At 42.1% G+C, this 7,867-nt stretch overlaps 1 non-coding gene across 1 annotated transcript; it reads right to left on the bottom strand.

The window, feature by feature from the left end:
- Positions 1-3,891: 3,891 nt before the first annotated feature.
- On the bottom strand, positions 3,892-3,996 carry LOC128105654 (U6 spliceosomal RNA). Its single transcript, XR_008216437.1, has one exon. It is a non-coding gene; the product is annotated as a U6 spliceosomal RNA (small nuclear RNA).
- Positions 3,997-7,867: the final 3,871 nt, after the last annotated feature.

The following is a 7,867-nucleotide window of genomic DNA, read 5'->3' as shown; positions in this document are numbered from 1 at the left end:
AGGCCAACTGAACAAACAGGATAATATTGAAAAGCAGAAAAAGATTTATTCAATGTAGTCATATTGGAAAGAAAAACAATGAGGTCCAGTGACACCTCACCCACAGACCTGTGATGTGAAGTATGGGTTTGAATGGAGGGCCAGTGACATAAACAAGTAAGCAGGACTGGCCAAGATGTGGCCCATCCATCACCATCATCTTGCTCCAATCTCTCTTGTGAAGCAGTCTTGCAAGGTGCCGAAGATGTGTGGAATCTCTTTCCAGAAGACCTCCCCTCTGGCTGACACTATTTAAGCCTTTCCTTTTCTCAGCCTGAGAATCCTGGAAAAATAGCAATTTGGGGACACACATTGTTGCAATAGTCTAATGATGCAGACCAGCAGGTCATTCTTCAGTGACAAGATCTCGACAGAAAGGACCAGGGAATTAGAAGTAAAGAAGATAAGGACTGTGGCTGTTTCCATTTACTTTTTCCACTCTTCCTTCTTCCTCTTCCCCTTCCATCTTCTCATTCTCCTTCAGTTATTGTTGCTCAAGTTGTCCTTGAACTTGCTATGTATTCTAGGCTGGCCTTGAACTCACAATTGTACTGTCTTTTAGAAACAGAGTTGGCCAGTCAGTGTAGCTACATCAATAAGGTCTAGATACAGTGAGAGACCTAGTCTCACAAAATTAGATGGAAGATACTCAGTGATGATTTCTGGCTTACATGCACGTACACACACACACACACACACACACACACACACACACACACCTACACACCCTCCCACACAGGAACCAAGCCTTCAAAATATAAGCCTTTCAAGAACATTCCAGATCCATTCCATAATAAGTTTTCATTATATCTATACCAGAAAGACAATTCTATAAGTTTCCTGGGTTCTTCCCCAATGTGGCAGAAATTCTCTCTCAACTCTTACTCAATGCTTTTCCTTCCACAGCATTCTATGAGTGCAGATCAAGTAGGAAGAGACAAAGAAGCCAGTGTTGATTCTTACTGGTGTCTAACTTCAAGTTCTTTGTGCTTTAACAACAGTTTATTTTCATAGATAAGGATAAGTTGCATAAGTTATTGCTTTCTAGCAGCTCCAATTGTTTTTTTTTTTTTTAAATTCATTTATTTATTATGTATACAGCATATGTGACTGCAGGCCAGAAGAGGGCACCAGATCTCATTACAGATGGTTGTGACCCACCATGTGGTTGCTGGGAATTGAACTCAGGACCTCTGGAAGAGCAGTCAGTGCTCTTAACCTCTGAGCCATCTCTCCAGCCCCCATAACAGCTCCAATTGTAAAAGGTGAATGTAAGAATAGTTAGTGAGATACCACACACACCAAACAGGTGAAAAAGTATCTGACTGATAAAATGTATTTGAAAGAGGAGGATGCGTCTAAGTCTTTTGCTCAAGACCCTGCAAGTCACTACCTCCTGGAACTGAATGTATTTTTAAGAACATCAAGATCCTCAAGGCCTGGGTTTTGTGCTTTATTTCTACAGGAACACTTCCTTTAAGCATTTGTCAGCCTCAGCTACTTCGTGGACACTTGGGATTAGCAGACTGTCAGATGTTTCCTCAGCTGACAGATACTCACAGGCATGTCCAGGAGACATTGAAGGGCAGCAGTCAGTGACTGTCATCAGACTCACTTTGCAGCAGGAAAGGGTTATCCTGGCATCTGAGAAATGGCAAAGTCTCTACCAAGGCTGCAGAAAGTTCAGACTGAACCGTGCTCTGCCAAAGTTCAGCAAAAACTGAACTCGGTATTGGTATTCCAGATCTGGCAGGATACATGTTGTGAATTCCTACTCATCTCCTTTGTTTCCCAGCTCACAGCGCCCCCCTCCAGCAGGAAGTAGTAAGAGAAGCTACGCCCATACATGTTGTGTATGGCTCACAGCATATGTGAAAGGCATCTACATATCATTATCAAAATTAATTCTATTAATTTTCCAAAGGAGAGTGTAGCTAGAGTTTTCCTGCCTGGCCCACAGTCAGGGCAAATCTCTCTCACCTGCCAGTCCCACAGCCACTCAGACCTGACCAAGTAAACACAGAGACTTATATTGGTTACAAACTGTATGGCCGTGGCAGGCTTCTTGCTAACTGCTCTTACAGCTTAAATTAATCCATTTCCATTAATCTATACCTTTCCACATGGCTCGTGGCTTACCGGCATCTTCACATGCTGTTTCTCATCGTGGCAGCTGGCAGTGTCTCTCTGACTCAGCCTTCTACTTCTCAGCTTTTTTCTCCTCCTTGTCCTGCCTACACTTCCTGCCTAGCCAATGGCCAATGAGTGTTTTATTTATTGACTAATCAGCAACACATTTGACATACAGACCATCCCACAGCAGGAGAGTAAGATACAAATTTCAAAAACTCCACACACTCCAGTGTAATGAAATCAATAACATAAAGACATATATTAATTTAAAAAGAAACATTGAAGTAGAGAAAAGGTAATGGGGTGAAAATGACAAAAAAAATTCAGTCTATATGTATACAAAATTGTTAACGAATAAACAAATAGAAAGAAGGGCTGGGTAGATTTGAGAGACAGTAGGTGGTACAAGGGAGAGGGTGGACAGAGAAAAGGGAAACTCACAGTTAAGAGGGGTCTTACTTCATCATTTAACACAATCGAGATAATCCCCCCACAGGCATTACCAAAGGCCTATCTCCTATATGGTTCTAGATTCTGTCAAGTTAACAGTTAACACTAACCATGCTGTACATTTATTGGTGCTCTGGGGTGGATTCACAATTTAGAATATATGGGGAGATAAAACACATAGCTGATCATATCATCAAGCAAGTACCTTGCACATCCTCCACAAGCCCTCTGTCAATGACATATAACCCCAGCTCTTATTTTCCCTCTCTTTTTTGGTAGACAAAGAATTTATGCACAGTAATGTACACAGTTGAGTGTACAGCTTAAGGTATTTACCCCTACATCTCATGAAAAAAATAATGCATAATGAGTTTTGGAAACAGGGAAGCAAGTTTTGCTTTCTTTCTGGGGAAACAGGCAAAGCTGGGAGAATCATGGCATTCGTAAGCACAACCTTCAAAGTAATGCATCAGGGCAAGGGATGGAAGCAGACCTGGTACAGTACTGGGCCTAGGCATGAGGACTTGAGAATGTAGGTTCTATTTTAGCAAATGACATCTACCAGTTCAAGATGGGTCTTAACAGCAAGCTGGAAACTTTAGACTGGAGTCTAATGGTGGTGAGAAGGCAAGGAAGAATTTGTACCAGGGGCAGGGGAGGCAAGGTCACTGTGTTGGCTGGGTGGAGGGGAAATCAAAGTGGTAGGAATGTTGGCAAGCAATCATTGTCAATAAAAACAATTCTCAAAGTCAGAGCGGAGAGGAGGCTGTGAGAGGAGGTGAAGTGGCAGGCAGTTCAGGAATCACACAGGAAGTTCTCAAAGGAAGAGATCCAAAATGACATTTGATGGAGTGTATCCCTGAAAGTCTGGTTGTGGTTCCCTTCAAACATCTACCCTATGCATTGGGGTTCCCATCACCACATTTGAAGGAAACCCAAAGGTTATCAGCCATTTTTGTCCAACAAGTACTTTTGGTTGGAATTACTGCCTTTTTGTTATTTTATTATTAGTTTTAAATTTGCTACATTTTGAGACAAGGTCTCCCGTAGCCTGTGATTGCAGAGAATGATCTTGAACCCTCCTACCTCCACCTCCCCAGAACTGAAATGACAGGCTTACACCACCATATCTAGCTTATGCAATGCCAGAATGGAACTCATGACTTTGTACATGCTAGGTAAATACTCTACTAAAGCTATACCTTCATCTGCTCTTTTACTATTTTAGTGTGTGTGTGTGTGTGTGTGTGTGTGTGTGTGTGTGTGTGTGTGTGTGTGTGGTGCTTTATAGATCTTGTGTCATTTTTGCACAGGGGCTATGCTAATTTCTCTGTATCATTCCAATAGTAGCAAATGTGCTGACTAAGCAAGCACCTCTTTTGTTATGCTGTTTGGTGTCTCTCTATACTGCCCAGACTGGTCTGCAAACTCCTTAGTCCTCATGCTTCACAGCCCACTGAGCAGCTGGGCCAATATCATATATCCAGATTATGTACCAAAATGTTTGGAGTCTGTTGTATGCCACCCATGAGGGATGTAGCCATTAATAAGATAGACACAGTCCCTGATCACTTTGGACAGATGGAGACAGTAAAGTGGAAAATGAATGATAAAATAATGATACATATTGAAGATTGGTGTGTTGTGGGGAAGAAATAAAGAAGACAGTAAATAGAGAAGGAAGGAAGAGCAGAGCTCTTTGATGAGGTGGAAGCTTGAGAGATAGAAAGATCCAGGTTTACAGAAAATGAGTAACACATGGAAAGTTAATGATTGGGAGGGAAAAAAATGACATGATAGGTAATAAAGGAGAACACTAGGTATAGAGATCCTGAGATATTGGGGACGGGCAGGAGAGGAGAGGTGCACGTGTGTGAAGGAGCATTTGCAGGCCTGAGGTTGATGCTGCGAATCATTCTCAGTCTTTCAACTTGGTCATTGAGGGAGGGTCACTCAACCAAATCCTGAGCTCACTGACATAACTGGTCTGACTGCCCAGCTTGCTCTGGGGATATGTGATCTGTTGTAGTTACTTATCTATTTCTGTGATGAAAGACCACAACTAAGGCAGCTTATAGAGGAAATAATTTATGGGGGGCTTACAGTTTCAGAGGATAAGTCCATGACCATCATGTCAGGATCACGGCAGCAGGGTCCCGGCAGGCATGGTGCTGGAGCAGTAGCTGAAAATTTACATTCTTATCTGCAATAAGGCAGAGAGATACTGGGATTGGTGTGAGCTTTTGAAACCTCAAAGCCCACTCCTAGTGATACCTCTTCTCTTACAAGGCCCAAACCTCCTATCCTTCCCAAACAATTCCACAAACTGGGAACCAAGTATTCAAATATATGAGCCTATGAGGTGGGTGGGGGATTCTCATTCAAGCCACACACTACTTCTGCCCCTCTAGGCTGGAATTAAAGGTAAGCCACCATGCCTACCCAACATTTATGTGGTTCTAGGGAACAAGGCTCAAATTCTCCTACTTACATAGCAAGGGCTTTAACCACTAAGCCATCTCTCCAGACCCACTTGTTGGATGTTGTTGTTGTTGTGTTCTTTGTTTATTTGTGACAAACTCCCCAGGACTCGGTGCTTCTTGAGTGGGCTAGGCTGGCTGGCCAGTGAGCCCCAAGGATCATTCTGCCTCTGCATTCCCAGAGATCATGTTAGAAACAAAGAAAGAATAATCTCTGTGTCACAAAAGGGAACACAGGAACAAAGTGAAAATGGCCCAATGAGGCAATTTCTGTTTTGAAAAGAGTAAGCCAAAACCCAAACCCCACTAGCAAGCAGAACAGAGCAGTAAGCGCACTTGGCTCTTACTCCGATGCAGGTGGAAACTGTGTCTTTCCCCGTGTTGGCAAGAATAATTTTTCACAGTAGGACCACAAGCACACATTGCCATGCTCAGTTATTTGTTTATTTATGATTTTTCTGTGTGGATTCTGGAGATCAAATCCAGGTTCCCAAGCTTAAACAGCAAACACTTTATCAATTGAATGATCTCCCCAGCCCATCGTTGGAGGAGTTTGAGGGAAAAATGAGAGCAGAGTTTGGAGCAGAGCAAGGTGGGAAGTACGCAAGGAGTAAGGTACGTTCAAGTTTAAATGAGGAATGCCATTTAGACGAGGGAGGGGTCAGAGGCAGGGATCTTGGTCTGGATGTTACTGACATTTGGGCTTGGATGATGCTCTGTTGTGGGAGATTGTAATTCGAATTATCGGATGTTAATCCCATTACCCTGGTCTCTATCCACTAAATACTTTTAATATTCCCCTTGTCTCAATTTGACTACCAAAAATCTCCAGACATTTCTAAATGCCTCTAGGATCTGGGAGGAAATCAGTTGCTTTCACTTGAGAACTCCTGTGTTGGACAATTCCTTCATAATCCTTTTCCAAAGAGTTTTTTATACCTAGACACTTGTCTCACTTCTGCCCCCTCCATTAATCTTCCCTACCCTTAATTTTCTATTTTTTTTTTTTTTTAGACAAGTTGTCCTATAGCTCAGACTGGTCTTTAACTCACTATGGAGTTGAGAATGACCTTGAATTCCTGATCTTTCTGTCTCCCCCTTTTAGAACTGGAATTTCAGGTATGTACCTCCATACCCAGTTATACAGTGCTGGGGTTATACCCAGGGCTTCATGCCTGCTAGATGAACAAGGTACATCTTCGATTGCCCTTGAACATTATGTGAATGCAAATTCACTGGGCAACTGCATATCCTCTGTATGGATATTGTGATTGCAAAAACCTCACAGAGATATCTTGGGAACTCAGTGAGTCAGAAAGTTTTGTGAAGGGTGTAGCTCAGAGGAAATATTAAATAAATGTCTTTTGTTGTTACTGGAATTTAATGTCTGTGTACTCATAGTACCGTTTTGTTCCCCAATGCCTCACATAATTGAGTGGTCAGTAAACATTATTACAGTCGTCATAACTGTTGCTATGGGAATTGGCACTCAAGAAATCTCCAGATCCTCCATCATTCTCTCTCCACTTCTCTGCCTGACATTCTGACCCTCATTCATTCTTTTGTGGAAACTCCCTTCATAAGACTTCTCAACAGATTCTTCTGAGCTTCCTCTAACTCCACCTTGCCTGTGGCATTTGAAGCGGAGGGTGGGGGGAGTGTTTCACTTCCTTCTTTTTGAAATCTACTTATCTGGCCGGTTGGATGACAACACTGTGAGTATCTTTTCTTTCTCCTCTCAGTTTTATAACTTGATTTGACATTTAGAAGTTAGTTCTCATCCACATTGACAGTAGGTTTGTTTTTTTTTTTTAAGTCAAAACACTTTATTCAGAGGGTTGGGGAAAGGCTGGAGAAGTCCATGCATTCTGCTGCCCTCTGCAGTGCAGATGTTAGAGATTTCCTCATCACTAAGAGAGACAGCAGATTTTTTAATGTGGTTACAGGGACATAGCTTATTAAAGTACAGAGCTTATTTGGTGAATCCATATTTTCTTTATGTTTTGTAGACAAAAACACATGGGTACTGAATGGAATTTTCCTTATTCCTTTGCTCCAAACAGCTTTGTTGGCTCTGGTATCAATGTACACATTCGGCATTCTCATCTCCTTCCTGGCCAGTTTTTTGATATCTTTCACGCCCAAGGAGCACACTTCTTAAAATACACTCCATGGATGTGCTTGATCAGAATATATTATACACACATAGGAAATCCTTAAATAACAAAAATTTAAAGTGGAGAGTGATTGAGGAAGGCACCTGAAATATACTTCTGCTTCCACATGCACACACATACACCTGCATGCACATATGTACTCAACACACACACACACACACACACACACACACACACACACACACACACACGCACACACACGCACACACACGAATGGACTGTCATGGTTGACACCTATAATCACAGCATGTGGGATTCTAAGATACTAGAATTGTCATGTGTTTGAATGACTGCCTGGAATTCCCCAGTGAAGAGCTAGGAGTGTAAGTGACAGGCAGAGCTCTGATCTAGAGCCATCCAATGAGAGGCTCAGTTGAGGAGTACTTGTCTAGCTTGTATGAGGTCCCAACCCTACTCCCATACAAGAGGGGAAATCCTAGCTTGGTGATGACTAGAAATGTTTTATATCACCTAGTAGGTACTCAACAAACAGTAGTTATGATTGCCTATAGTGAAATGAAATCCACTAATCCTGCTCTGCTTGCCTTTCTTTTAAAGATTTATTTGATTTTTAATTATGTCTGTGAC

The sequence above is a fragment of the Peromyscus californicus genome, unplaced genomic scaffold (assembly GCF_007827085.1).
Source record: "Peromyscus californicus insignis strain IS unplaced genomic scaffold, ASM782708v3 Scaffold_11__1_contigs__length_118956290, whole genome shotgun sequence".
NCBI classification, from domain to species: Eukaryota; Metazoa; Chordata; class Mammalia; order Rodentia; family Cricetidae; genus Peromyscus; species Peromyscus californicus.
This window is presented reverse-complemented; position numbering and strand designations above follow the sequence as displayed.